The 6,981-nt window shown below is 48.7% G+C and overlaps 1 long non-coding RNA gene across 1 annotated transcript; it reads right to left on the bottom strand.

Annotated features, from left to right (window-relative positions):
* Window positions 1-3,568: 3,568 nt before the first annotated feature.
* LOC144729523 (uncharacterized) lies at window positions 3,569-6,538 on the bottom strand. The gene is made up of 2 exons (XR_013587717.1): window positions 5,872-6,538; window positions 3,569-3,960 (listed from the first exon to the last, which is right to left on the bottom strand). It is a non-coding gene; the product is annotated as an uncharacterized LOC144729523 (long non-coding RNA).
* Between the last annotated feature and the right edge of the window lie 443 nt (window positions 6,539-6,981).

Below are 6,981 nucleotides of genomic sequence, written 5' to 3'. Positions count from 1 at the left end.
ACACACAGACGAGCAGGAAGACAGCCACGTGGTGATCTGGCACCAGCAAATGCCCAAGCTCTTCGTTCCTCTATATATTAAGGTGTTATTGGCTAATTAATGTTTACATGTACGAAGAAACTGGAGAAAACCCACGCGTGAGGAGGAAACACTATCGTAGTGTCCTTATCCTGGCCAGCCAAGGTATGGCACCTTTATCCCAAAACAGGAAGAGTTTTACATTTGTCCGATTCACCAACCCTTGCCTCCACAGTGCTGGATTACAGGCATGCAACACCACCACCCGGTTTATATAAACTACGTAATGCTAATTTTCAAATGCAATATTCAACACCTGTAAAATTAGAGCTATTAGCATACACGTGCATAACAATGCAGCCCATAGCTTCTTCTTGCATATGTAGTGGGTTCCACAGAGGCGCACACTTGAACTTGGAGGCAACACGTTTATTATAACACCCCAACAGGGTAACTGTATAAACGTACACTGATTAACGACATAGAGTGGTGACCACCACGGGTAACTACACACTCAGACCAGGTTAGTTAACACACTGCCTGGTCCAGGATGCCGTGCGCGAAGACCGAAGATCGAAGACGTAGCCCGGCGGGTTCCATTCCCAGAGGCAGCCCGGATCGGCGCTCGGGACTTCCCTTTGATGCCCCTGAACGTGGCCTGGCCACGCCCCCTTCTGGATCCTACTGGAAGGTGCTGGGCCTCATGTCACGTGTGAAGTGCCCTCTCTCTGGCCGTCACCAGAAGCCTGCCCTCTCGGGCCCGCTTCTATGCCATGCACTCTGGTGCCAGAGAGAGACGCTAACATGCACAGTACCACCCTTCTTCCAATAGTTAGCGCTAGACGCAATAGTGACTCAATATACGTCACTACACATATGCCAGAGTGAATAACAGTGTCACGAGCTGTGGAAACTTGCATAAGAGAAACATCTTCAGAAACGGTAACATCAAACTTCAAACAGACCACAAATAAGATAATTGTTTTTTTACCCTTCTATCTGGCAACAAAACTGACACCTTTTTACAAGGAGTCATGTTTGCATAGACCACAATACCTGCAGTCATAATGCAAACAAAAAACATAACTCTGATAATGTGCACTGTCCTTGAAGTTGATTGGTCCACACCCGAGACAGCTTTCCTTAGAGCCTAGTCTCACATGGGTTGGACCAGATGACGCCAAAAGGCGCACAACTCAAAGACAATGCACCATCAGAGTATGAGAGCTCGGGGCAAGCATCTACACTATGGGAACCTCATTTGCCAGTAAAAATATGATAATTGTTTTTTTACCCTTCTATCTGGCAACAAAACTGACACCTTTTTACAAGGAGTCATGTTTGCATAGACCACAATACCTGCAGTCATAATGCAAACAAAAAACATAACTCTGATAATGTGCACTGTCCTTGAAGTTGATTGGTCCACACCCGAGACAGCTCTCCTTAGAGCCTAGTCTGATAGAAGGGTAAAAAAAAACAATTATCATATTTTTACTGGCAAATGAGGTTCCCATAGTGTAGATGCTTGCCCCTAGCTCTCATACTCTGATGGTGCATTGTCTTTGAGTTGTGCGCCTTTTGGCGTCATCTGGTCCAACCCATGTGAGACTAGGCTCTAAGGAAAGCTGTCTCGGGTGTGGACCAATCAACTTCAAGGACAGTGCACATTATCAGAGTTATGTTTTTTGTTTGCATTATGACTGCAGGTATTGTGGTCTATGCAAACATGACTCCTTGTAAAAAGGTGTCAGTTTTGTTGCCAGATAGAAGGGTAAAAAAACAATTATCATATTTTTACTGGCAAATGAGGTTCCCATAGAGACCACAAATAAATATTTTCTTTCTTGCATGCAGGATTTTATAAACCCTTTAGCTCAGATCAAGCACACTGAGATTGTAGGCATTATTGTAACCGTTCCTGAAGCCACAGAAATTGACTTGAAACAATATTTCCGTCTATCTGCACAGGTGCATGTAAGGTTTTTATGAACACACAATCACCCCTGATCGGGCTACGTGGTGTGACATACAAAATATCAATATTGTAATGGTACATTTTTTTTTTAAGATGTGCATGACTTGGAATATTCTCAAGCATGGATTTGGCTTGAAATGACATGGACAGCATAGAATATCAGCTGAGAGAGGGCTTCATAATCCAGCGAGGAGGGCAAAATCTTGCTCCCTTTATAGTGACAAGACATTTCTGCACAGCCTGCTAGAGTGCCGAGAGAAGATGCCCAACAGTCATCAATAGACGTGCTGCCATAGCCTGCAAACAAACTTTTTATTCCTAAAAAATACATTTAAGACTGTATATATGTGTAACAGCTTAAATACTGCAGGAGACGAGTTGACGGAGGCAGCACGTATTTATTTATAACCCCCTACAGCACAGTCATCTATACAGCCTAGGAACACAGCCTACGGCTACGCGAGCCTGACACCAGCTACGCTCTCAGGTCCTCCGGCTATGTCCTTCCTAGAGGAGGCTATCTGACCCGACCTAGCCAGGGTGCGGGTCCCAACCACTGGCTCATCAAACTCGGCCCTGATAAGGACGTCGGGCTGTGAGTACCCAGGGTCTCACCACTGAGCCACAGAGTCCCGGCCCTGATAAGGGCAGCGGGGCTAGGGGTCCCAGGGTCCTATGTAGCTTGCTCCGTCTTCATTCTTCACTGGTTCCAACGACTCCCGAGCGCTCATGCGCATCGCCTTATATAGCCCTCTGCTCCCCGAGGGGCGGGGCTAGTGCGGACGTCGGTGTAGCCACCCGTGTGCGGACCGTGATGTAGACACCGGCTACGCGATGGCTCGCTACATCCCGGTACGTACCACCTCTAAATATGTGTAGAGGTGATAGCTACTCATTATTCGGGGACCTATGGTACAGCGTTGCCTCCCTCGGTAAACGGTCGGGGTCAGGGAGAGGTGAGAGCGGATCGTATTTACAGATTCCCGCCAGACAAACGGTCAAGGGTCAGATAAGGGGAAAGATGATCCAAACGACAGATTGGGAAGAACCAATCAGAAGGGTTCACAAAGTAGCGTGGGATTGGACAAGCCCAGCCACAAACCAGTATAAAAGCCGGAGCGCTGAGAGCTCTGGCTCAGTTCTCCTCACACGAAGACCCAAGCCCGGCTGAAGAAGATAGGACCCTGGACCAAGCCTTCTAGCCCTTCTAAGGGCTGAGGCTCAGAGTTACCAGTGGTCGGGGGAAAATAGGTCCTGGATAGGGCAGGACCCTGGGTCCCAGCCTTCCAGCCCTTCTAAGGGCTGAGGCTCTGCGTGACCAGAGGTCGGGGACCCACCGAGCTAGCGGTGGGTCAGTTAGCCTCCCCTAGGTCCCAGCCGGAGGACGCTAGGTTATGCGGGTAGACTCGTGTGTAGTTCCCACCAAGTCCAGAGGCTGTACCTCAGGTTAGCAGGTAGGCTGTGTGTAGGTCCCGCCAAGCCCGGAGGCTGTACCTCCTCAGGTTAACGGGTAAGGGGACCGTATACCCCTTGTGTGTTTAGGACCGTGTCGAAGAAAGACAATAAACAGTGTGTGCCTCAAAGGAGTTTATTCTTCCGTGATTCAAGACACTACATATGTATAAAGAATGAGCTCTATGAGGCCACTATTGGCCTTAGTCACTGTTTGAGCCTCATAGAGAGGCGCTTGATGACGATGGAGGCTAAGCGTGGGGTGCTGTGATGGAGCACGACGTCTGGATGGCGAGAGCGAGCGACGAAATCCTCAAATGAGTCCTGAACTCCATCCACAAGTCCATCCCTCGTGCCACCTTCAGCCCCAGCCCCAGTTGCAGCTTGGGCTGGAGTCACAGTCCCAATCCCAGTCCCATTCCGCGCCAGGGTCCTGGTCCCGGCCCCGGCCCGTGAGGACTGTCTCCCATAACGGTGAGTTGAAGATGAATGGAGCCTCTCCTGTTTGGGCTCTGGTAGGTGTGTGGGTGAAAGCAGAAGGGACAACATACTCACTTCAAGATCCCTCTGAGGAGTTATATCTGAACTCCATTATTTCTGTTTCGGAAATCCCAAGAGGTGTTCAGGAGGGTCTATATGGGATTTGATTCACTACATCGCCATTCCAGAGCAAGTGCATTGCGGTCTCATTGACTTAGAGGCTGTCAACTGAATCATGGTGTTGCAACTCGAAAACTGGATATTTTTACATGAGCAGGATTGAGTGTGCCGACAATCAATGTCACTGTAATGTGCATGTGAAAAAGCTATATCGATACATTTTGTTGACTAGTTTCCACTATGCAGACGTGTAGAAAATAAAGTCTACGGTAACAATTTTTATATGCACTCATGTCAAGAGGCGTCTGTTGACACTCGTGTTGAATATTGGCCCCCGCGCTGATCTCACAGCTAACATTGTTGAAACACCAGATAATGCAGCCCGATAAATGTCACGTCTCGGCAAGAGAAAGAGAGGCTGGTTGGTGAATTTGACATCACAGCAAACAAATTAAGGGGGAGAACACCTGCCAAAGTTTGCAGTCAGCCACACGACAAAAATAACAAACACTTATCTGAGCAGAAGCCATCAAGAGAGTGGATGTGGAGGAGCCGAAATGCAGAAATTAAATTTGAAATGTACTTTAGTCTCATGGATAAATATAGAATGTCAGGAATATCGCTGTCCAAAGTAGATTTAACACAGGAAATTCGTATGTATGTTGAACTTCTTTTCACACCTTATGTAGCCAACCATGCTATTCTGAGGTGCGGCAATGATCACCTGCTGCTGGTGAGATGCCAGTCACATTTCAAGTTGCCAAAACAAGGAGAAAACGAATTGCAGGAAAAAAGAATAGTTTACGTCAAAATTAGAGAGAAGGAGGCAGCAGCATCCGACAGATTCGAAGCAACTGGTTACCAAGCCCTAGAGGTAAAATGATGAACATGATGCCACTGCTATATATGTCATTTGTAATTTGACGTTTAAGATGTTAGAATATTATATGCGTATCTCTAATTCTAACTAGAATTATGGAATCAGCATAGCTAGTCAATCATGGCAACAGTTAAACATAGCTGTAGTAGAATGTTATCCCATGCAATGCATATTTCATGTCACTGCTGAAATCACATGTGCAAATCCTAATGATAATACTGAAAGTTGGGGTGAGCATTGTAATTAGTCGTCAATGCTTTCAGAAAGCCTCGATGCCCCTCACCCACATGTGCACTTTCCACGGAGGAGCTTGCCTTGCATTCAGGCCCACCCTTCTAGACCTTCCAAGTGTCTGCTCTGTGCTCACACTTTGAAAGACGAAGTCACTGCCCTTCACATTCACAAACTCACTCAGAGCTTACATGGGTATGATTGTGATAAGGGAGGGCGAAATGCAGAAATATGGGTATATTTCTGCCTTTCTCCCTCCCTTATCACAATCATCTTTAACTGTATTAATAGAGATTGTATTATAACCACTAATGAAGTGCAGAAGAGTGATAAGTAGACAAATGTGATGGAAAATTAGAACGGCTTATTCTTTAGATTCCATTGAGGGAAACATTTCTCGTTGGGTCCCATTGCTATGGAAAAGTCGTTCAGTCTCGGCAAGGGCAGCAGCGCTGCAAGGAGATGGACTGCAAGGGCTGGGACTCTCACCGAGCCCCAACCCTTGCCTGGGAGATGGTCGTGCACCACTGCACTGGGCTAAGCTTGTCGATTAAAGAAACCATGATTCCCACTCACCACAAAATGGCTCTGTCCACTCAGGTTTTGCTCCAAAGTAACCAAACCTAGATTTAAAACCGACACTTAATCTGGGAATTAGGTCAGGAATAAGCCTGAAAAATGCAGGTAGATTAATATTGTCTCCCAGCAGTACCTTTTGCCATGACAACACCATTAGAGCCACACTGCTTGTATGATCCCTTGACCATTTCGCCTCCACGCCAGGCACCATCGCTCTCACTCGATCCACTCCTCCTGCAGTCGCTGACTTCGCAGGCATAATCAAGGGAGGTGCCGGAGGAGAATGGAGTCTGGGGGTAATATTTATGTAGCCTCCGTGGCTCCTCCTCCTCCACATGCAGCGATGCGCGTCGAGGCCGAGCGTGGGGCAGCCTCCCGGACGGGCTCTGCGAGCGGTGTCGCCAGGGCCGAGACGGGCTCCGTGAGCTGCTCCCCCAGGGCTGAGGGGATGCCCGAGATCCCTGACGACCCAGGGGAGAGTTCCACCCGCATTGTCTCTGCACGACTCGTGCTGTCTCGTGCATCTCGGAACCGTCCTCGGATACTGTTTGGGATGCCTCCGAAGACAATCCCCACGTCTCCCGCGAAGACCAGTCTCTCGCACCTCGCGTATCGCACTGTACGTCGCCCTGCATGTCGGCGTGGATCGCCAACGAAGGGTGAATACGAGACGAGGGATAGAGTTGGGACGAGCAGTCAGGTGGAGTCGACTGGAGCCGGGAGGAAGGGAGGGGTGGTGATGAAAGTGGTGACACCAGCTCCTCGTGAGTGTAGCATTGGGGTGGCCGTGCGGGCGATGCCTGTAGGTCAGCGCAAGCAGAACACCCGCAATGAAGTGGCTCCTGGAAGCCACAGTCTTGCATTCATCCACATGCTGAGCACTTCATTTACATAGGAACCAGGTGGCTGGAGTATGCAAGAGCAATTGCGCCAGCCCCGCTGGCATTCAAGCGCTTGTGATTGCAATCCCTTGCTTCATTAACCTCGAACAATCGTTATTGGCAGTAGTTATAGTGCTTTCAATGCTAATGCGCCAGGGCAGTACCTGTGGAGCCACCTGGTCACGGACGAATGTATCAATGCTGGGGAGAGAGGAGATGCTACTGCTGCTGCTGGGCGATGCGGCAAGAGCGGACACGATGAGACTTGGGCGAGACTCGAGAAGGAGCCGCATTGCCTTGTCTGCTAAAACGCCGGATTCCTGCACACGCAATCGCACAGGTGACGCACGAATTTGAATTAA

This window comes from Lampetra planeri, chromosome 33 (assembly GCF_965212315.1).
Source record: "Lampetra planeri chromosome 33, kcLamPlan1.2.h2, whole genome shotgun sequence".
Taxonomy (NCBI): Eukaryota; Metazoa; Chordata; class Hyperoartia; order Petromyzontiformes; family Petromyzontidae; genus Lampetra; species Lampetra planeri.
Note: the sequence above shows the minus strand (reverse complement) of the source record. Positions and strands in the feature narration are given on the sequence as shown.